Raw genomic sequence first — 23,281 nt, forward strand, 5'->3', positions numbered from 1 at the left:
CTGGAGCTGGATTGGCGCTTGGGGGCATCACAGCAGCCAAAAGGGGGTGAGTACAGTGCCCCAATATACAACTTGCACCTGGTGGGGTGGGATCCGGGTGGGGGCTGTGGGCCCTGTGGGTGCCCCTAGGCCAGGTCTGGTATTGCAGGGTTGGCCCCATGTTGGGCAGGGTTCTGATGTGAAAGTACTCCAACCAAGCTAGTAGGCACCCACTACTGGGCAGGGGCCTGTGGGTTTCAGGTATGCTGTTATTGGCATTAGATATCCTATCCATGGCCTGGTGACTAGCATTGTGATTGGTCGTCCATTGCCTGGTGCATAGGGCCGTTCCCTGTGTGTGTGTGTGTGTTGCGTACGCCAACGGTGGTGTTGTTGGCGCCATTGACCAAGTGTATCCTTTGTGTCTCCCCTCCTTTTTGTTTTGTCACCATGTCCTTATGTGCATTAGCATCATCTGGCGGAGGAGCAGAGGCACCGGCGATAGAGGGAGCAGCATCCCACAAGACCCAGGAGGCCGAATCCACCGACAGCAAGGGCACCAGCGGGACAGAGGGTGAGGGAAACACCACAGCGGAAACAGGAGGGGACAGTTCGGACACAGAAACATCCTCAGATGGGAATCCCTGGTGGTGGCGGACACTTCTGTGCCCACCCCAGCTACGGATACAGCCGTCAAACCCTGTACCAGCACAACCCTCCCAGCGGCCCCTCAGCGAGTTTCCTGTGGCTGCTCACCCAGGAGGGTGGGCATCTCCTTCGCCCCAGGTACCTCAGGCACTGCCCCAGTTAGCCCTGCTGCCCTGAGTGAGGAGACTATTGACCTCCTGCGATCTATCTCTTTTGGGCTGTCATCCATTGTGAATGCCATCCAGGTTCTGGCAGTTCAAATGCAACAGACAAATGCATTCCTGGAGGGCATTCACACTGGCTTGGCGGCCCAACATAGATCAATCCAGGCTCTGGCCTCCTCTCTGATGGCAGCTATTGTCCCTGTTTCTAGCCTCCCCACTCCAATTTTCTCTACCCAGTCCCATTCCCCTCAACCCCAACCTATCCTAAGCACACAGTCAGACCAGCATGTACCCAGGTCAACACACAAGAGTGGACATGGCAAACACAAGCACCACACCTCATTCCACAGGCACTCACACAAACACCATCCAGATGAAGACATACCAAAATCCACTGCCTCCACTGTGGCCCCCTCCTCCTCCTCGTCCACCTCCCTCCCATTTTCATCTCCACTCACACCTACATGCACTACATCCTCATCCACTACCCCCATCACCAGCACACCTAACAGAAAAGGCACCTCACTGGCAGTCACCACCCCCATTTCCATGCACACGTCCCCGGTGTCCTCTCAAACTGTGTCTGTGCTCCCTCCTCCCAAAGTACACAAACGCAAGCACTCAGACATCCAGCAGCCATACACCTCGCAACAGCATCCAGTCCATGCACCTGCAACCAAATACAGCAGACAGACACCTCCTACCACCACTCCCTCTTCCTCCACTCCCAAACCATCTCCTTCCTCCTGCCCCAATGTCGCTAAGCAGCTTTTCCTCTCCACCATTGACCTCTTCCCTATCCCTCCCCCTGTCCGACAGGTCAGGCCATGGCACTCAAAACCCAGGCAAGCACCTCAGCCACCCAGTCCACGGGCACAGTAGTGTCCCCAACTACTCCAGGTGGGAAAGGATCCCAGCCACCAGCCAGGCAGATGGACAGGGTGCCAGCCACAAGTGCATCGGGAAGGGCAAGGAGTCAGCCCCAGCTGCAGGACGAAAGGGCAAGGAGGCAGCCGCAGCTGCAGGACCGAAGGGCAAGTAGGCAGCACCAGCTGCAGGCCGGAAGGGCAAGGAAGCAGCCCCAGCTGCAGGACAGAAGGGCAAGGGTGCAGCCACAGTGGCAGGAAGGAGGGGCAAGGGGCCTGCAACAGCAGGCAGTAGAGACAAGGGGCCTGGTGCAGGGACTCAGTCTGAGCCCCCACCACCAACCATGGTGGTGCAGCCCTCCGAGGCAGTAGGGGAAGGTCTGGAGCCTCTCCCCTCAACTGCCAGCACCGCCACCAACACCACTGCCAGCAGCAGCAGCCCCAGTGGACAGCCGTCCGAGACTGCAGGGGAAGGGCTGGAGCCTCCTCCCACCACTGTCAGCACTGCCACCAGCACCGTCACCAGGATCACTGCCAGCAGTTGCAGCCCCAGTGGGCAGCTGTCCGAGGCTGCAGGGGAAGGGCTGGAGCCTCCGCCCACCACTGCCAGAACCACCACCTGCACCACCACCAGCACCACTGCCAGTAGCAGCAGCCCCAGTGGGCAGCCATCCGAGGCTGCAGAGGAAGGGCTGGAGCCTCCCCCCACCACTGCCAGCTCCACCAGCAGCACCACCACTACCACCACTGGGTACCCGTCACCGCCGGCGGACAGTGTGTAGTCCTGAGTCCATGGGCTGTTGTGCGGCCTGGCCCCAGTGAATCCTGTGGGTCTGACACCCAGCTGAGAGACTGTGACCTTGCACTCCCAAAGATCTGCATCATAGGGCACAATGCCCCATCCAGAACCAGTGGAAAGGCCATCCACTCACCCCATCCTCCACAGGATGAAGCTCACTGGGCACAATGCCCCCTCCAGAGCAAGTGGAAAAAGCCTTCCACTCACCCCATCCTTACTAGGATGAAGTTCACTGGGCACAAGGCCCGCTCCAGAACCAGTTGAGGAAGCCATCCACTCACCCCATCGTCCCCAGGATAAAGCTCAATGGGCACAATGCCCCATCCAGAGCCAGTGGGCAAGTTACCCACTTGAGAGACTGTGGCCTTGCACTCCCCAGGACCAAGCACAGGGCACAATGCCCCCTCCAGAGCCAGTGGGCACGTCACCCCCTTGAGAGACTGGGGCCTTGCACTCCCCAGGACCAAGCACAGGGCATGTTGCCCCTCCAGGACCAGTGGCGTTGTAACATCTTCCGGCTGTGGTGCTCCCTCTTTCCCCATCCCACTGAGGTGCCTGGCTATTTTCGACCTGATGCCCCTGCAATGTTCTTTCCGTGTTGTTACAGGAGTGAGGTGGGGCCTTGGAGTTTGTGATGCAGCCCTGTGGCCCACGGACATTGAGGACTGGGCAGTGTCCCTCCAGTTGTAAATATGTATATACTTATTGATTTGGATTCACGTATTGCTACTATATTTATCTTGTTCCACTCACTTCAATCAGTTCATTTTGTCCTTTCATTATTCCTGAGGGGTACGGGGTGAATATGTAATGTTTGTGCATCTGCTTGCTGGTATGGTGTTGGGGGTGTTGCATGTTGCATGTGTGTCACTCTCTTTTTCCTCCCCCACTCTCCTGTGTGATAGGCGGCAGTACTCACCGTGGTCGTCTTCGCCGGACTTGGTGTTCGTAGTGGAGCAGAAGGTAGAAAAACAAAGGGAAAACACGCAACTCGGGCACCATGGTGGCATTGTTTTTCCTTGAGTGTCCAGAAGTGAGTTCTTTCCCTTCTGTGTAGTATTTCTGCCAGGCTTTTGATGTCGTTGGTAGCGCCCTGGAAAAGGTGGCGGATTGGTGTGTCATAATACAGTGGGCAGAACATTGTTTTCCACCTGGCTGTAGGCGGTTAGTGTCATGGAGCCTGTTGATTTTGCCCTGGTAGTCGGTGAGTTAGAGGGGCTGTCTGTCTGAGCGGTTTTCACTGTGGTCATAATTTCATATTTATTACCACCGGTCTGTTGGCAGTATTACCGCTGCTTTATCACCAGGGTTGTAATGAGGGCCATAATAGTGATTTATATTCTATCGTAGCAGTATACCCTGCATTGAATGTTACATTAGTGAATCTGATGGACCAAAGTTGTTTTGTGTGTAAGTGTTTTGCTTCAGGCATGTCCTGCTGTAGTGCTCTGAGATTGTGAGTGCGTTCAACTTTCCAATATTTATTTGAAAAGTCTAGATGTATTAAATCATAAAGTGTTTTTATATTATATGTGGTGCATAATCTAGGATGTATGTTCTGCCAAAATTGAAAAAAGCAATAATAATTGTAGCTTTTTGATAGTGTTTATAATTGCACACACTCTTGTAGAAAGTGTGCGCCACGCTCTTCCCTTAGTCTGAATACCTGTATCCCAAAAAAACACTGAGAAAGGCAATTTTTATTTTCTTGAAATTAAAATTGTAGCCTATTTCAGCAAAACACACCACAATGCTGTCCAGCCGTCATAGATGTGTGACCAGGTCATCATCTGTCCGGTAGATGTCTTCTACGCAGGACGCCTCAGGTCAATGTTGTGTAATATGGATGTTATATGTGCTGAGAACAGTCCAGGACTGTTCTTAATCCCTTGTGGGAGTCGACAAAATTTCCGATGAAAGACTAACATGCTAAAGCCTGTCAAATTCCTGCATTCAGGTGCTATTTTTTGGCAGAAAAAACTGTTGAAAATATTTACGATTGTTTCTTTTTTTTTAGCACTAAATTGTTGATAAGTTCTTTGCTGTGTGCATTTTGTATAACTGCTTAAGTGTTTGTAATCTAACACTATTGTACATGATTGGTCTGGCTTAGCTACGAGGAACAAAGTGTTGTTCATTGGCGATGCACAGGTTTCTATTACACCCCGGTACTGAAGTTGCTTTATCTTCAAGTTTAATAGGTATTATGATTGTGGTAGTAGTGTCCATCTCCCCAGTATAATGTGGTAGGGGGAGACTTTGTCTCATCCTACATGGTTGTGATACAGTGCCTGTGCTTGTGCCAATGCCCAAGAAAGATGGGATAATGACATTTTCCCCCAATGGGAGATTACGGGAAACTCTGGTGGACAATCTTTTTCTGCCAATAGGATGTCATAACATAATGATAAATTTTCCCAGAATATAACTTTAACTGGGTGCTTTATATCTCAAGTGGTATTTTCACTGTGTAAACCCTTTCTGGGGGGGGGGGGCGCATGTCTGCAGTTTCGGCTCTTGAAGATTCCGGCAAACTATCAGGACCTCTGCCACTCTGTCTGTGAGAGCCAGTGCTCATGCACTGTTCTTCAGGAGAGTTCTCATTATGTTTTGCATTTCTAGCTGAGATTGCTGCCACTTTTTTCTTTTTAAACACAGCTTTCTGTTAGGGAAGTTTCTGTTCCTTTTTTATGGAAGGTTCAGATGAGCATTGTGAATATTTTCTTGGTTTCACATACTGGTTTCATTGTTCAGAATGCCCTCCTCTCTCACTGTGTTTGTCTAGTGAGTCCTGAATGGAACAAAATTGATCTAGCAGGGGTTTTTAAACTACCTTTATATCTTAAATTGTATCATTTCTATGAGGTCTCCGATTGTGGTGATTCTCTTCTTTGTTTTACATTATCATTATTTTGTTTTTGTTCATCTCAATATTTTTGAACCCTCAGCTGCTTGCTTGGTAGAATAATTGTTGAATGTGCCTTGTAATTGTGGTTTACCGGGTCTGGCTCCCAGACTATCCTGACCTACACTACTTTAAGTCTCTGTGATATTCTTTGGCAGCTCACGTTCTTGATCCTATAGGAACATCCCGAAACCACAGGCATACTGCCAATGCTACTGCTTCCCCTTTAAGATCACTTAATATTATCAAGGATTCTGTGACAAAATTGCCCATTAATTACATCCCCAGATATAGAGCTGGGCCCATATTCATCTTGAATTTATTTCACACTTTCAGAAGATTCACAAGTGTAGATGAACTGTGTGCATTAGTGTGGAGTGTAGTAAACACTGCACCCCAAGTGGTGCAATTGTCCACTAAGGGAACCATCCCAAAAGGCAAGCATATTGTGAGAATTCTTTGTTTATCTTGGGGTCCTATATGTGGAAATACTGCTTCCAAAGTGCTAATTTGTGTGCTAATTTAAACAGAATCTATTCATATTTGGTGGGTCCCTTACCCATAATTGAATGCACACTAGTAGGATTAATGCCCACTGTGGTCACATATGGTTGCTGCAGAGCTGCCTTTACTGGGGCAGTGTTCATAGTTTACATTACAAATTGTTTTAAGTGTCTATATCTTTATACTAAATTAGTGTATAGTTGGCATACTTCTGCTACAGGCATTGAACCTGCATTAGGGTGTGGATATGAGAAGCCAATTCTGACCATGTAGGTCCATCATTATTTAAAGGACCTAATCTAATATTCTGTGGAATGTGGGGAATGGTGCCTTCAAGCCAATTATGGTGTTCTAAGATAAGATAGTGGTATTTCACAATACGCATATTGTCTATACTGTGCGAGTGCATTTTCTGGTGTAATGTATGTATGTTCCCATCTGCTGTTGGAAAGGTGAACCAAGAGTAAAAAAAAAATCTGTTCTATATGCTGTGTGAGTCCACAGGTCCCCTAACGCCTGCCCTAACCCAAGCGTTAAACAATGGTGCAAAGCAACCTTTGCACCATTATTTGACCCCTCCTACGCCCTATGCCTAATTTTGGCACGGTGGGGATAAATATGGCGCTAAGGCCATAGAGTGATGTTTTGCATGGGAACACCTACTTTGCATCTCTTTGATGCAAAGTAGGTTTCCACGTCCAAAAATGACTTTAACTCCACAAATGTGGCGCTAGACGGGTCTAGCGCCAAAGTCTAAATATGGAGTTTGTTTTGCACTGAATATGCGTTAAAAAGAAAATGACGCATATTTGGTGCAACAAAAGTATAATTGTGCCTCGAAAGTTCAAGATAAGCGCAAATAGATGTGGTAGGCCTAATCTGCCCATGAAAAGTAAGCACAATTTCCAGACCTGTGTTAGAGGTAACAAAGAGGTCTGTTTGTCTGCTGGAATTCCTCCCACGTAGACAAATAGGAAGTGTGAGGTTCCAGCAGAAACTGCAATGACGTGAATTATGAGATAGCAGACTGGCTGGAATGTCCCCTGTGACTTAGTTTTGGCAGCCTGTTGTTTTAAATTAAAACATTTGGCTGTTCTGACAACTGTCCAGACATGATAATGGCAAACAAACACAAACGAAGGATGGAATGAGGAACCAATCAAACATTCACCCCCAGTCACAGATCTGGGTTTAATCCATCAATTCTTTTTCTCACCATGCCACCCCAGTTTGGACGCAGCCACATGCAAATCAGTCTTGACTCTTTTCCTCATGAGAACAGTCCAGCCCGAACTGCTAGGCCAGGTCCTTCTGAACTGGAAACAAGCATCCTGGGACCAGTTTCAGAGTATCACCCTTTATCAGCCAGGCTAGCTTGAATCCAGTGGCATAGTGAGCATAGTGAGCACGGGACTCACGTCTAGGCATACCTGGCACACATATGGTGACAAAAGCAAACAAACACAAATGATGGACAGAATGAGGAACCAATCAAACATTCATTCATGGTGGCACTGAACTTGATCCTGGTATTGGGTGTTGTTAGAAATTGGGTTTTTGGTTGGCAGTCAGGTTACCCTCTGTCCAAACAAGAACCCTCACTCTAGTCAGGGTAATTCACACACAATCCAAATTATACTGTGCCCACCCTCTGGTAGCTTGGCACGAGCAGTCATGCTTAACTTAGAAGGCAATGTGTAAAGTATTTGTGCAATAAATCATACAATAACACCATATAACACCACATAAATACACCACACAGTGTTTAGAAAAATATAGAATATTTATCTGGATATTTGTAGTTCAACACAATAAAAGATGCAATAAGGATTTGTAGAAATATCACTGAAAAGTGATATAAAGTGTCTTAAGTCTTTAAAAAGCAAACAAAGGCCCTCATTCTAAGTCTGGCGGGCGGCGGAGGCCGCCCGCCAGACTTCCCCCCTCCAAAATACCGCTCCGCGGTCCAGAGACCGCGGAGGGTATTCCAAGTTTTCCCCTGGGCTGGCGGGCGGCCGCCAAAAGGCCGCCCGCCAGCCCAGGGGAAAACAACCTTCCCACGATGAAGCCGGCTCGTAATCGAGCCGGCGGAGTGGGAAGGTGCGACGGGTGCTACTGCACCCGTCGCGTATTTCACTGTCTGCTATGCAGACAGTGAAATACTAGCAGGGCCCTCTTACGGGGGCCCCTGCAGTGCCCATGCCATTGGCATGGGCACTGCAGGGGCCCCCAGGGGCCCCGCGACACCCCCTACCGCCATCCTGTTCCTGGCGGGCGAACCGCCAGGAACAGGATGGCGGTAGGGGGTGTCAGAATCCCCAAGGCGGCGCAGCATGCTGCGCCGCCTTGGAGGATTCATTTGGGCAGCGGGAAACTGGCGGGAGACCGCCAGTTGTCCCGGTCCGACCGCGGCGTTACCGCCGCGGTCGGAATGCCCAAGGGAGCACCGCCGGCCTGTCGGCGGTGCTCCCGCCCCCGTTGACCCTGGCGGTTCTGTACCGCCAGGGTCATAATGAGGCCCCAAGTCTCTTTCAAACACAAAGTACCTGATTTGGTGTGGAAAATCTCCGCAGAGGGCCGCAGAGGAGGAGATGCATGGAAAAATGGTGTGTGCGTCGGTTTCGCCCCTTCACACACGGACTTGTGTTGTTATTTTTCACGCGGGGAGACGTGCGTCTTTCTGCGGGAAGAAAAATGGTGCGTGCGTCGGTTTCGCCCCTTCACACACGGAGTTGCGTCGTTATTTTTCACTCGGGGAAGACGTGCCTCATTTTCTGGCACGCGGGCCGACTCCTTCTATGGTTTGCGGGATTACCAGATGTCCCAGGGTCTGTGCGTGGATTCCTCGGCTTGTTATTCGGCTGCGCATCGTTCCGGGAGGCTGTGCGTGGAATTTTCTTCCTCACGGCAGGCGTCGCGTCGATTTCCTCTCTGGAAGCCAGGCGGTGTTGTCCCTGCGAAGTCGTGCATCGAAGTTCCGTTCGCCCTGTAGGTGTCGTGTCGAGCAGCGTCGGCATGCAGCGATTTTCTCACCGCGGAGCAAGCTGTGCGTCACATTTTTCAGCGCACAAGGAGTCCAAATGAAAAAGAGAAGTCTTTTTGGTCCTGAGACTTCAGGGAACAGGAGGCAAGCTCTATCCAAGCCCTCGAAGAACACTTTGGCAGCCAGACAAGAGTTCAGCAAGGCAGCAGGCCAATAGCTAGACAGCAGTCCTTTGTAGAAAGCAGGCAGGTGAGTCCTTTGAGCAGCCAGGCAGTTCTTCTTGGCAGGTTGCAGGTTCTGGTTCAGGTTTCTTCTCCAGCAAGTATCTGAGGTGGTAGGACAGAGGCCCTGTTTTATACCCAAATGTGCCTTTGAAGTGGGGGAGACTTCAAAGAGTGGTTTAGAAGTGCACCAGGTCCCATTTCAGTTCAATCCTGTCTGCCAGGGTCCCAGTAGGGGGTGTGGCAGTCCTTTGTGTCAGAGCAGGCCCTCCACCCTCCCAGCCCAGGAAGACACATTCAAAATGCAGATGTAAGCAAGTGAGGCTGAGTACCCTGTGTTTGGGGTGTGTCTGAGTGAATGCACAGGGAGCTGTCAACTAAACCTAGCCAGATGTGGATTGTAAGGCACAGAAAGATTTAAGTGCAGAGAAATGCTCACTTTCTAAAAGTGGCATTTCTAAAATAGTAATATTAAATCCAACTTCACCAGTCAGCAGGATTTTGTATTACCATTCTGGCCATACTAAATATGACCTTCCTACTCCCTTCAGATCAGCAGCTGCCACTTCAACAAGGTATGAGGGCAGGCCCAATGTTAGCCTATGAAGGGAGCAGGCCTCACAGTAGTGTAAAAACGAATTTAGGAGTTTTACACTACCAGGACATGTAAACTACACAGGTACATGTCCTGCCTTTTACCCACACAGCACCCTGCTCTAGGGGTTACCTAGGGCACACATTAGAGGTGACTTATGTGTAGAAAAAGGGGAGCTTTAGGCTTGGCAAGTACTTTTAAATGCCAAGTCAAAGTGGCAGTGAAACTGCACATACAGGCCTTGCCATGGCAGGCATTGGACAAGGTAAAGGGGCTACTTGAGTGGGTGGCACAATCAGTGCTGCAGGCCCACTAGTAGCATTTAATCTACAGGCCCTAGGCACATACAGTGCACATTACTAGGGAATTATAAGTATATTAAATGGTCCAATTGGGTATGATCCAAAGTTACTATGTTTAAAGGGAGAGAGCAAATGCACTTTAGTACTGGTTAGCAGTGGTACAGTGCGCAGAGTCTAAAAGCCAGCAAAGACAGAGTCCAAAAAGTGGAGGGAGGGAGGCAAAAAGTTAGGGGTGACCACCATAAAGCATGTCAGGTCTAACAGGTGTCTTGTCAATGAGGGAGTAAATTAGTAGAGAGCTGCCAGTGTAGCAGAGAACAATTTTGTCATGAGAGCAGATGATGCTGACTAGGGGATCACATATGCATTGAAGATGGTCGAGCTCAGAGAATATCCTTGGGGAACCCCACAGGTGAGGTTGCAGGTATCTGAGATGGATGGCGCCAGACTAGAGAGGTCCAGGAAGATAACAGCTGACATGTTTAATGTGTCCAGAGTCATGCTGATGTAATTCATGGCAGCAGTGAGAGCAGCTTCTGTGCTGTGGGTGAGTCTGAAACCAGCCAGTGTGGTATTTAGGTGTTGGTAGTTGTTGTGGTATTGGGTGAGGCATCTGGCTCATAATGGTAGCAGGGAGATCAGTCTGTAGTTGAGGAGCAGTGAAGGGTCTGGGCAGCATCTCTGCAATGACAGGAGGACAGTTTCAAGTGTCTGTAAAGGTTGTGGAAGAGGTGAAGGAATTCAGAAGTCATTCAGAATGCATATGAGCATAGCTCTGATCGGTTGCAGTCCTCTGGAGCAGGCATGGAGTGGGCAAGTGTCTGATGGGGCCCCTCAGTGGATAGACTTCATGGTAGTGGCTGTTTCTTCTGGAGCATTGATGGGCCATGTAGTTAAGGCTGGTTCCTTGGATAAGAGCGGGAGGCATTTGACGAGATGTGCTGGGCCTAGCTATGGGTTGAAGATGCTGTAATTAGTAGTTACTTTGTTGCTCATGAATTGAGAGACATTACAGCTGAGATCCTGCAAGGGGATGGTCGAGTTGAGGGTGGGCACCAATGGGGTGAATTCAAAATGGTGGCAAAGTGTTCTTTGCTTCTGTTGGTACTTTCATCTATGCGGTCCAACAGAGTGATGTATTTGGTAGTCCAGATCATTTGGTGGTTGCCTCTTGGAGTAAATTTTGATTGCTCCTGTTTGCATTCTCCTGACTCATTCTCCATTTGTTGTCCATTTGTTTGCAGTAGTGTTTCATCAGTTTGAGTTTCTCCATGTACCAGCAAGCCTAGGGTCTATATCTTGTTGTATTGCTCAAATTGAAGGGGGCTAGGAAGTCTGCAAAGAAGGTGATCCAACTGTTAAGATACTTGATGGCTTTTGGGAGGCTGTTGCTGTGTTCGGGTTGAGTGATATTTCAGCTCTTCTCATGATGATGTTCAAGTTCCTGTTTCGGTGGACGAGTCTGCAAGTGGTGCATTTACACTGGATGGGGATGCTGAATTTGATGAGAGTGTGATCTGCCCAGGCAGCTTCTGTGGGCTCATCATCTCGGATGCTGCCGTAAGTGGTGAAAACAGGGCCATGGTGCTGTCCCTACTGTGGACAGGTCCCTTTATCGATTCAGTGAGGCCAAGGCTTCCAAGGTCATCAATGAGAGTTTGAGTTCAGGTCAGTATGGTCTCCTAGGTGAAAATTCTGATCTCTGAGTAGGATGTAATTGCTAGCTTCAAAGGTGAGCAATGCAAAGACGTCTGTGATGGTGTTGATGATGTCGGTGCATGGTCATGGTGAAGTGTAGATAAGTTCTACTTAGGGTGAAGTTGGCAGTGACATAGAGCTTAAGCAACAGGTTCTCCAAGTTGGAGGCTGACATGTTAGTGGAGGTGGTGCAGCTGATGTCATTCTTGTGGATGATGGTGATTCCGCCTCTGAGCTTGTGAACTCTGTCTTGCTTGGTATTCCTTTTCTGGGAGGGATACTTGTGACAATGTCAGGTGCAGATGCGTGGTTCAATAGGGTTTCTGTGAGAAAAATGAAGTCCTTGGCATTGTCATGCAGCTGGTCTCAGATCTTTGTGAGGTGTTTAGTGAGTGAGCAGATGCTGAGAAGCATGAATGTGAGTGCAGTGTTGAATAGGTAGTTGCATTGTGAGACAGTGATGTACTGGGTCCTGTCTGTGTGGATGAGGTAAATGTTGGGCATGAGTAAGTGCATGAGGACTTGCAGGAAGCTCAGGAAAATATTCCCTTGGTCTTGTTTTCTGTGGTGATGCGGCAGCTTGAGGAACAATGGCTAGGGTTGTGGCCTCTGAGGGTGGCACTGGGATAGCACCAGTAGGGAGAAAGACCAAGGTCCCGGGTGATGGGTGCAGTCTAGGTGTGGATGAGTGCAGACAGGCCTTTCCTTGTATTAACTGTCCACAGTACTTCCACCCCTACATAGGTGTTAGGAGAGGGCAGGAGTGATGTCACTTCCTGTGCAGAAGAATTATGGCAAATCTACTGATATCACTTCCTGTGCAGATGGATGATGGGAAATCTAGTGTTATCACTTCCTGTGCAGGTGTGGTGGAAAATCAAGTGATGTAATTTCCTTTGCCGTTGGTTGATGCCAATGTGTCCTCTTACTTTGCTTCTTCTTCAAAGACAACTGTATTGAAAATGGTAACAATTTTTTTAATATATAAAATGTATAACTCAGATAGGCATGCTATTATAGCCTTTTTCTTTATTCTTTCAACTTAATCAGCTTATTTGCAAAACTGTTTTGCTTACCTCCATCGGGAAATTATGGGGCTACAATTAACCCCTTTGCTGCCAGGCCTTTTCCCCCTCAGGTGCCAAGCCTTTTTTTGGCTATTTGGGGCAGTTCACGCTTAGGCCCTCATAACTTTTTGTTCACATAAGCTACCCACGCCAAATTTGCGTCCTTTTTTTTCCAACATCCTAGGGATTCTAGAAGTACACAGACTTTGTGGGTTCCCCAGAAGGAGGCGAAGAAATTAGCCAAAATACAGTGAAAATTTAGTTTTTTTCAAAAAAATGAGAAAAAGGGGCTGCAGAAGAACGCTTGTGGTTTTTTCCCTGAAAATGGCATCAACAAAGGGTTTACAGTGCTAATATCACCAGCTTCCTAGCTTTCAGGAACAGGCAGACTTGAATCAGAAAACCACATTTTTCAACACAATTTTGGCATTTTACTGGGACATACCCCATTTTTATGATTTTTTGTGCTTTCAGCCTCCTTCCAGTCAGTGACAGAAATGGGCATGAAATCAATGCTGGATCTCAGAAACCACAACATTTCTAAAAGGTAGACAAAATTCTGAATTCAGCAAGGGGTAATTTGTGTAGATCCGACAAGGGTTTCCTATAGAAAATAACAACTGAAAAAACAAAATATTAAAATTGAGCTGAAAAAATCTGCAATTTTTCTCTACGTTTTACTCTGCAACTTTTTCCTGCAATGTCAGATTTTTTAAAGCAATATACCGTTACATCTGCTGGACTCTTCTGGTTGCGGGATATATAGGGCTTGTAGGTTCATCAAGAACCCTAGGTACCCAGAGCCAATAAATGAGCTGTACCCTGCAGTGCATTTTCATTCTATACCGGGTATACAGCAATTCATTTGCTGAAATATAAAGAGTGAAAAATAGCTATAAAGAAAACCATTGTATTTCCAAAAAGGGCACAAGATAAGGTGTTGAGGAGCAGTGGTGATTTGCACATCTCTGAATTCCGGGGTGAACATACTAGCTTGTGAATTATAGGGCATTTCTCAAATAGATGTCTTTTTTACACACTCTCCTATATTTGGAAGGAAAAAATGTAGAGAAACACAAGGGGCAATAACACTTGTTTTGCTAATCTATGTTCCCCCAAGTCTCCCGATAAAAATGATACCTCACTTGTGTGGGTAGGCCTAGCGCCCGCGACAGGAAATGCCCCAAAACGCAACGTGGACACAACAAATTTTTTTTAAGAAAACAGAGGTGTTTTTTGCAAAGTGCCTACCTGTAGATTTTGGCCTCTACCTCAGCCGCCACCTAGGGAAACCTACCAAACCTGTAAATTTTTTAAAACTAGAGACCTAGGGGAATCGAAGATGGGGTGACTTGTGGGGCTCTGACCAGGTTCTGTTACCCAGAATCCTTTGCAAACCTCAAACTTTGGCTAAAAAAACACATTTTCCTCACATTTTGGGGACAAAAAGTCCTGGAATCAGAGAGAGGCCACAGATTTCCTTCCACCCAGCATTCCCCCAGGTCTCCCGATAAAAATGATACCTCACTTGTGTGGGTAGGCCTAGCACCCGTGACAGGAAATGCCCCAAAACGCAACGTGGACCCATCACATTTTTTGAAAGAAAACAGAGGTGTTTTTTGCAAAGTGCCTACCTGTAGATTTTGGCCTCTAGCTCAGCCGGCACCTAGGGAAACCTACCAAACCTGTGCATTTTTTAAAACTAGAGACCTAGGGGAATCCAAGATGGGGTGACTTGTGGGGCTCTGACCAGGTTCTGTTACCCAGAATCCTTTGCAAACCTCAACATTTGGCTAAAAAAACACATTTTCCTCACATTTTGGTGACAGAAAGTTCTGGAATCAGAGAGGAGCCACAAATTTCCTTCCACCCAGCGTTCCCCCATGTCTCCTGATAAAAATGATACCTCACTTGTGTGGGTAGGCCTAGCGCCCCCGACAGGAAATGCCCCAAAACGCAACGTGGACACATTACATTTTTTGAAAGAAAACAGAGGTGTTTTTTGCAAAGTGCCTACCTGTAGATTTTGGCCTCTAGCTCAGCCGGCAGCTAGGGAAACCTACCAAACCTGTGCATTTTTTAAAACTAGAGACCTAGGGAAATCCAATATGGGGTGCCTTGTGGGGCTCTGACCAGGTTCTGTTACCCAGAATCCTTTGCAAACCTCAAAATTTGGCTAAAAAAACACGTTTTCCTCACATTTCGGTGACAGAAAGTTCTGGAATCTGAGAGGAGCCACAAATTTCCTTCCACCCAGCGTTCCCCCAAGTCTCCCGATAAAAATGATACCTCACTTGTGTGGGTAGGCCAAGCGCCCGTGACAGGAAATGCCCCAAAACACAACGTGGACACATGATATTTTTTAAAGAAAACAGAGGTGTTTTTTGCAAAGTGCCTACCTGTAGATTTTGGCCTCTAGCTCAGCCGGCACCTAGGGAAACCTACCAAACCTGTGCATTTTTGAAAACTAGAGACCTAGGGGAATCCAAGATGGGGTGACTTGCGGGGCTCTGACCAGGTTCTGTTATCCAGAATCCTTTGCAAAACTCAAACTTTAGCTAAAAAAAACACATTTTCCTCACATTTCGGTGACAGAAAGTTCTGGAATCTGAGAGGAGCCACAAATTTCCTTCTACCCAGCGTTCCCCCAAGTCTCCCGATAAAAATGATACCTCACTTGTGTGGGTAGGCTTAGCGCCCGCGACAGGAAATGACCCAAAACACAACGTGGACACATCACATTTTTTCTACAGAAAACAGTGCCTACCTGTGGATTTTGGCCTCTAGCTCAGCCGGCCCCAGGTGGGGCAGAAATGGCCTAAAATAAATTTGTCACCCACCCCCCCCCAACCCCCCATCAGGAGTAACCTTGCCTACGGCGCCAAAAAAAAAATCCCTGGTGCCTAGTGGTTTCTGCCCCCTTGGGGGCAGATTGACCTAAAATCTGCCGGGCAGAAATGGTCTAAATACAATTTGCCCCCCAGGGGATCGACCCTTGCCTAATGGGTCGCTCCCCATCTCTAAAAAAAAAAAAAAAAAAAAAAAAAAAACACAACAAAAATTTGCCCTGGCGTCTAGAGGATTCTGCCCCCGGGGGGGCAGAAATGGGCTAAAATAAATGTTAACCCCCGCCCGGGAGTGACCCTTGCCTACGGGGTCGCTCCCCCTGTGTGACATTGGCGTCAAAAAAAAAAAAACAGTGCCTAGTGATTTCTGCCCCCTTGGAGGCAGATTGACCTAAAATCAGCCAATCTGCCCCCGGGGGGGGCAGAAATGGCTTAAAATTTATTTGCCCCCCCACCTTCCCCGGGAGCGACCCTTGCCTACTGGGTCGCTCCCCTCGCGTGACGGCACAAAAAAAGATCCCTGGTCCCTAGTGGTTTCTGCCCCCCTTGGGGGCAGATTGACCTAAAATCGGCCGATCTGCCCCCAAAGCGGGCAGAAATGGCCTAAATACAATTTGCCCCTCCAGGGGAGCGACACTTGCCTAAGGGGTCGCTCCCCATCTCTAAAAAAACAAACAAACAAAAAAAAAAAAGAAAAAAAAATTTGCCCTGGCGCCTAGAGGGGTCTGCCCCCCGGGGGCAGATCGGCCTAATAGCAATAGGCTGATCTGCCCCTAGGGGGGCAGAAATGGCCTAAAATAAATTTGACCCACCACCCCCCCCGGGGAGCGACCCTTGCCTACAAGGTCGCTCCCCTTGCGTGACAGCGCAAAAAAAAGATCCCTGGTGCCTAGTGGTTTCTGCCCCCCTTGGTGGCAGATTGACCTATAATCGGCCGATCTGCCCCCAAAGCGGGCAGAAATGGCCTAAATACAATTTGCCCCTCCAGGGGAGCGACCCTTGCCTAAGGGGACTCTCCCCATCTGTAAAACATCAACAACAACAAAAAATCCCCAGTGCCTAGTGGTTTCGGCCCCCCTTGGGGGCAGATCAGCCTAATTACAATAGGCTGATATGCCCCCATGGGGGGCAGAAATGGCCTAAAATAAATTTGCCCCCCAGGGGAGCGACCCTTGCCTAAGGGGTTGCTCTCCTTACGTGAAATAAAAAATAAAAAATAAAAACCCTGGTGTCTAGTGGTTTCTACCCCCCTTGGGGGCAGATTGGACTCATAAAAATATGCCAATCTGCCCCCAAGGGGGGCAGAAATGGCCTGAATATAATTTGCCCCCTATGGGAGCGAGCCTTGCCTAAGGGGTCGCTCCCCACACCTAAAACACAAAAAAAAAAAAAAAATCCCTGGTGTCTAGAGGTTTCTGCCCCCAGGGGGGGGCAGAAAAAGCCTTTAAAAAAAATGCCCCCCTGGGAGCGACCCTTTCCCAAGGGGTCGCTCCCTTATGTCACTTTCACCAAAAAAAAAACATCCCTGGTGTCTAGTGGGGTTTCAAAAGCCGGATTGCAAGCAATCCGGCTTTTGAAACCCTGGGAGGGACTTCAAAGGGAAGGAAAAACATTTCCTTCCCTTTGAAGCATCTCCTTGCCTCCCCCACGTGATCAAAAGAGAAATGCTGAGCATTTCTCTTTCGATCGTGCTGGAAGCAGAGCTTCCAGCGCCATGGGGGAGGCTCTATGATTGTTATTGCGCGCTCGCGCGCTGACATCACAAGGGGGTGGGGGGGGTCGGGGGTTGAAGGGGAAGGTCTTCCCCTTTCAGCCCTGACCTGGGGGGGGCGGTCCTCTGGGGGAGCGCTAGCGCTTCCCCCAATGGCCGGTAGGAGGACGTAATGGTTACGTCCATGGCGCCACACGGGCGCTGCCATGGACGTAACCATTACGTCCATGGCGGGGAAGGGGTTAATGAATTTGTTTCACAAAGGGCCACTGTTGGGCTCTGTCCTGCCAGGGTGAAATGTGGAATGTCAGGGTGGAAGCATGGGTGGCATATGGGAATACTGGGCTATTCGGGAGGCAGTGTTGGAGCAGGGAGGTAAAGGCGATGTGCTGGGGTCATTGTACCCACCTACCTGTAACCATAAAACCCTTACCTAAATCTAAATAGTCTATAGCATCTTTACACCGGCAATGAGTGGGAGTGGCCACTAGTTTGCTGCCGTGCTGCTGATTGGCATTTCTGTCTAGGCTGCTTCAGTGGACTGTTGCCTCCTTCGTGGACCCAGCTGCCATGTATTTTTACTGGCCTGGCTGCTGTGCTGGAATCCTCACTGGAACATCGTGCACACATCTTTGTGAAGATAGGACCATCAAGGACTACATAGATGTGCAATAGAAAACAGGCCACCAGGCCATTTTTAAACACAATTATGGAACAAGCTCCCCAACGTTGTTCTAGCTGCCATCTTGTTGATAATTTGCACATGTTTGGAGTGCCATTTTGGAATGGGCTCCACATCATCAATCTGGCCATATCTCTAAAGCCACATTAGGATTACAGCCATGAAACAAAGAGTACGGGAGGATTTTTGGTGGCCTGGTGTGGATAATGATACTGACTCTTTTGTAAGAGACAGTGACCCATATATTTTGAGTGATAAGTCTGAAGTAACTCTGCTATCTCCCATCAGTCCTGTAGAAGTTCTGTCTATACCCTTGTCCAAATTAGCTTTGGGTGTGGCTGGACCTATAAGAGTCTTAGGCGAAATTTCTAAGTTTGTCATTATACGGAGAGACTGTTAAAGTGTCCCAAAGTCACTTTTGTGAACTGTGTAACATGAGCACTGTGATCCAATTCTTTCAAAGTATGTTCAGGCAGGAAGGGTAATCCGATGAGACAGTGACAGACAATGGTGCTCAACTAGTGTCAGATTAAATGAAATCATTCTTGCTCTCTAAAGGAATCAAGAATACCCCCAACATGTCTTTATCATCCTAGAAGCACTAGTCTTGTTGAAGGCTTCAATCACACAATAAAGGACCAGTTACAACTTTCAATAAATAAAAAGCTACCTTAGAGACAGGTAGCAGAAGAAAAAATGTGGGTTTACAGGACTACTCCTTCTTGTGTTACTGAGAGGTTGAGTTCTGTGGTCCAAGCTGAACAGAGAGTGAATGAATAGATGTGCGGTGGATACTACTCTTGTGACTGGTGTGAATGATGTGAGGAAGGAGGTGAAAAACAGCTATGCAGGTGTTCTTGATGGGAAGTGTATCATCAGATTAATACACGGATGTTGGGTGAGGATAGAGAAAAATGGTCATGTACCGAAAGGTGAATGTAGGTTTTCAGTACCTGTGCAAGTGACACAGAGTTTGCCAAGTGTGATACATAAAAATGATGGCACAATCTGGAATAAAAGCCTGATTGTTGTTGTTCCTAGTGATATAGAGAAGCCTGTGCATGCTCAGTTTGGAGTGGATGATGCAGGTGTGGTTCAGGGCAGCTATTATCATAAGCCTTGTGTTGCTCACCCTCACAGGGTTAGACGTGTACATGTGCATTATACAGATTATGTCTAAGCCTATACTTCAGGAGTATTTTAATATATACCATTTTACTCTGTAGTTTTCTGTTTTTCTTATGTTATTTAGGTTAGACATTTTCTAGACTTCTTATATTGCAATTTCTGCATACTTATAATGCATTGTAATGCATAATTTTCCTTAATTTGACAATGCAGTACCCTTTGCATATTTCTACCCTTGTATCCCATTTTCCTTTAATTATTGGCTTTTCCTTTCTTCAGTTTCTTGTTTTGTTTTAAGGGGGAAGATGTGTTGGGGCCTGTCTTGCCAGAGTGGAATGTGGATTGCCTATTATTTTCAAAGCCGCCGTTAAATACTTACATGAACCTATACCTCTCCCAGACTGCAGAAGAATGGCATTTGCCATCTCCCTGACTCCTACATATACCTTATCCAGTAAGCTCCATTATAGAACACATGCGCCCTATTAGCCACTTTAACCAGGCTCTACCTGATATAACTGTAAGTTGAGCAAGCAATAAACCTAACTTCAATATTCATCTGGAAGACCCAGCAAGCCCGCAAGCCTCTGGGCTCCTGAATGATCTTTCAGCCCTACACATGTTCCAAAAAGTCCCCGGACCGGTAAATGGGAAAGGGCACCTGCTCAATCCCATCTTTTCAAATGATCCCCATCTCAACGTCTTTGACCCTGTTCATGTAGTGTGGGCAGATCACTTTTTGAGCCCCTTCATTATGAAGACTCCAAGCGGCAACCCACTCTCTGGTCCTACAATGTGGAGAGACAGTAGCTAATCATAACTTGACTGTGAAAAGTGTAAGCATACCCTGAGTGCATACAAACCTGACCTTGGTATTCAACCACAGACGGCAAATAACGAGGTTACCCATTGGTTAAGTCACTCACTGTACCACATAATTCCCAAAAAAGCACACCAAGGAAAAACCACCCAATGGCATACCCTCATCTCCTAACATTAAAAAGGGAATTTAAAAAAAGCTGATATGGGAGAGAATATGGAGAACCTAGAAAATGGAATACCAAGAAACTATGAGGAGGTACCACTCCAACATTAAAAAAGCACAAGTAGCCTACTACGATTCTTGTGAAAAAATCATGGATATTTATCTTACATTCAATGAATTTAACAAGGACCCATGCCTTTTCCAGCCACTAATAATCAGGCAGTGGAGGAAACTGGCCTTGTGGACTTTCCAGTCTTACCCTGGAGAGCTTCACGCTACTACTGAGCAACGTTAAGTCAGGCTCTCTGTGTGACCCTGTGGCACTGCACATTCTTCTAAATTGGCAGAACTCACCTTCTCGATCATGTTAGAAATAGCCAACCCATCTCTAGCTAAAGGAATAGTGCCTCAATCATTGAGATATGCCATGGTTAAAGAGCCCCTAAAAAAAACCAACATGGCCCCCCTCTGCGCAGGAAACTACAGACCTATATCATTACTCCCTTGTCTGAATAAGGTGTTGGAGAAACATGGTACCCAGCATTTTTCACACTTTTCAGAAACAAACAATGTCCTGCATCCCACCCAGACTGGTTTTCGCCCTAAACGCAACACATAAGCGGCCCTCTTGGCGGCTTGATCAAGGAGGTCGATCTTGGTGCAGCATTCAACATGGTGGACCATAACTTCCTCATAAAAAGAACCAATAGTGCAGGTGTCAGGGGAACAGCACTAAAATGGCTCAACTCCTTTCTGGAGGACAGAACTTTTCAAGTTTTTGATGGGTGCTACCTATCAGACATTTTCCCATTAAAGTGCGAACACCACAGGGTTCGTCCCTGAGTCCGATGCTCTTCAATATAGGTATGAGTCCGGAACCGATATTGTACTGTTACATGGTATTTCCTTGATATCGAATGATGCCCAACCGGTGTTATCTCTAAGTCAAGGACGGTACACTAAATCCTCAAAATTAGTCCCTTGTCTGGAGTGAGTAGCAACTTGGATGGCAGATTTCCGGAAAGAGTGTTTCTGCATTCAATACAGCGGCAGCAGCAAAGGAGTGCCCCACTCTGATATGGCACCTGTGACTGTGAGTAGTTTAGTGATTTCATGCCAAGAAGAGGTTGAGGGTACGACTCTTGGGCTTCAAACAGAGTCACTGTGAGATCGCTGCTGGGTGACTCAAAAGACAGTTTGCTGGCAGCGGCGGTGAGTAATTCACAGTGTTTCAGCTCTCGATTTGCTGTTACGCTACGTTCTGAACATGTGATGGTCAGAGGCAGAGGCAGCGCAGATCACAGAAAGATTTTGATTCTGCTCGAGAGGCTTTTGTTTTAGAGGCCTTTAGAACCCAAGGGGGGCACTCTTATTGCAAAATGCGTACATGTGGAAGCATAGTACCCGTGAGCTTTGTAGGGGTGTTCCCTGCATGTAACCCTTCTATCCATTGATGGTTTTGGGGAACAGGCGCTATGTCCTCTGGATGAAAATCCCAGGATGTTCTAAAAATGCTTTATCAATGGGACACCAGGTAGCTTGACAAGGGTGTACACCTGTGCATTTGCTATAGGTAACGAAGTACTAGGCAAAACTTAGTGCAATTACTGAAAAAAATAGATTATAGGTATCCTCTGAAATCCAGGGGCCATATGGTAAATATCACATTTCCACATTGCAGCTGAAATGTTTGGTGTGTGCATGACATTCTTAACCACTGAGGAATATGATTTGTATTTATGTCACTTCCTCTTGTCTTTCCAATTCCTTTCTTCTTTTCAATGCAGGTCAGGTACATAATTGGGTGATTACTAGTCCTCATCCCCTGATGAAATTGCCAATATGTTGTTTTGTGGCAATGAAACATGTTTGCAGTTCACATTAAAATGGAGCGTCACTTTTCATGACGCTCCGGTAGTGCTAAGCACTGCGCCGTATTTACAAGGTGGCACTAAGCCACTTTTTGTTGCTTAACTCCACCTTGTAAATACAGCCCCTTCACACGCAGCCCTTTCCGTGGAAGGGGCATGCAATGGGTGTTTCTATGGGCCTGCCACAGCAACACCCATTGTATTTTGAAGCTGCCTCAGATTTATGAGTTACCAAATTTTAACACCACACCAGGGGCGGCATTAGCAAGGCGCAAAGAGGAGGAATACTTTTATTCCTCCTCGTTTTTTGCTTTTACTATGTGTGCTACATTCTGTAGCACCCATAGAAAGAGCAAAATGCCAGACATGATTGTTTAAATGAGGCAAGGCGTCTCTTCCTGCACATAAACAGCAGCACTGTTTAATTCAGTCTAGGTGTTGGTTCCTCTGGTTTATAGAAAAGCTGCCGATGATGAGAAAGTGAGTATGTTTGGGAGTAACAGCCAAAAAGCTCATGGTGTTTGCTTATATGCGGTGCTCACTCTATTTTTTTTGCATATTCTTTATGAGCTGCATTGATGCGAAGGGCCTGTCACTTGGCCTAGTGAAAGCATCACACATAGGCACAGGATATTGAAACAAGACCCTCTCCTAACAATAAACTTAGATACAAGGGGTTGCCTTTAGAATTGCATATGCAGTGTGATTAACTTCAAGGACATGGTTGTTAGTGTAGTTTTTTTTTAGTGAAGCCCTTGATGCATGTTGCCCCTCTAGCTCCTCTTGTGTTGGTAAACTTCACTGATAACCTGTCAAGCAGAGGGTTGAATTTATAGCCCTCTGTATTGCTCATGGAGCCCTTAGAACAAAAAGCTCCTCAATTTCCAAGCCACTGATTTCTCCCTACACGCTAAATAGATTCCTCCGATCCATAAACGCCTGTGTGGCCACTGACCCATCCGTTCAAAGGATGAGAAGCAGAGGGTGGTCCTTTGGCTCCGATTTCTGCAAACTCCTAAAAACTTGGTTGTTCGGCAAATAATCACCCTTGAAATGGACGGTGACATCAGTTCTGTGTTACCAGCACTGGGATGACAATGGGTAGCCATGCGCTAAAGAAATGCGCATAGAAAAGAATAGAATGTCGTGGTGGGAGCGTGGGTGGAATATAGGGATGCGGGGGGATTCGTGTAAAAGCAGTTGGGGTGTGGAGGTAGAGGCCATGTCCTGGTACATTTACTTGTAACAATAAAACCCGCAGCTACCTCTGCGGCCCATCTGCCTGTAACCGGTCTCTCTAAAAGATTATGTAATTGCCAAATGCTAA

Source organism: Pleurodeles waltl, chromosome 2_1 (assembly GCF_031143425.1).
Source record: "Pleurodeles waltl isolate 20211129_DDA chromosome 2_1, aPleWal1.hap1.20221129, whole genome shotgun sequence".
Classification (NCBI taxonomy): domain Eukaryota; kingdom Metazoa; phylum Chordata; class Amphibia; order Caudata; family Salamandridae; genus Pleurodeles; species Pleurodeles waltl.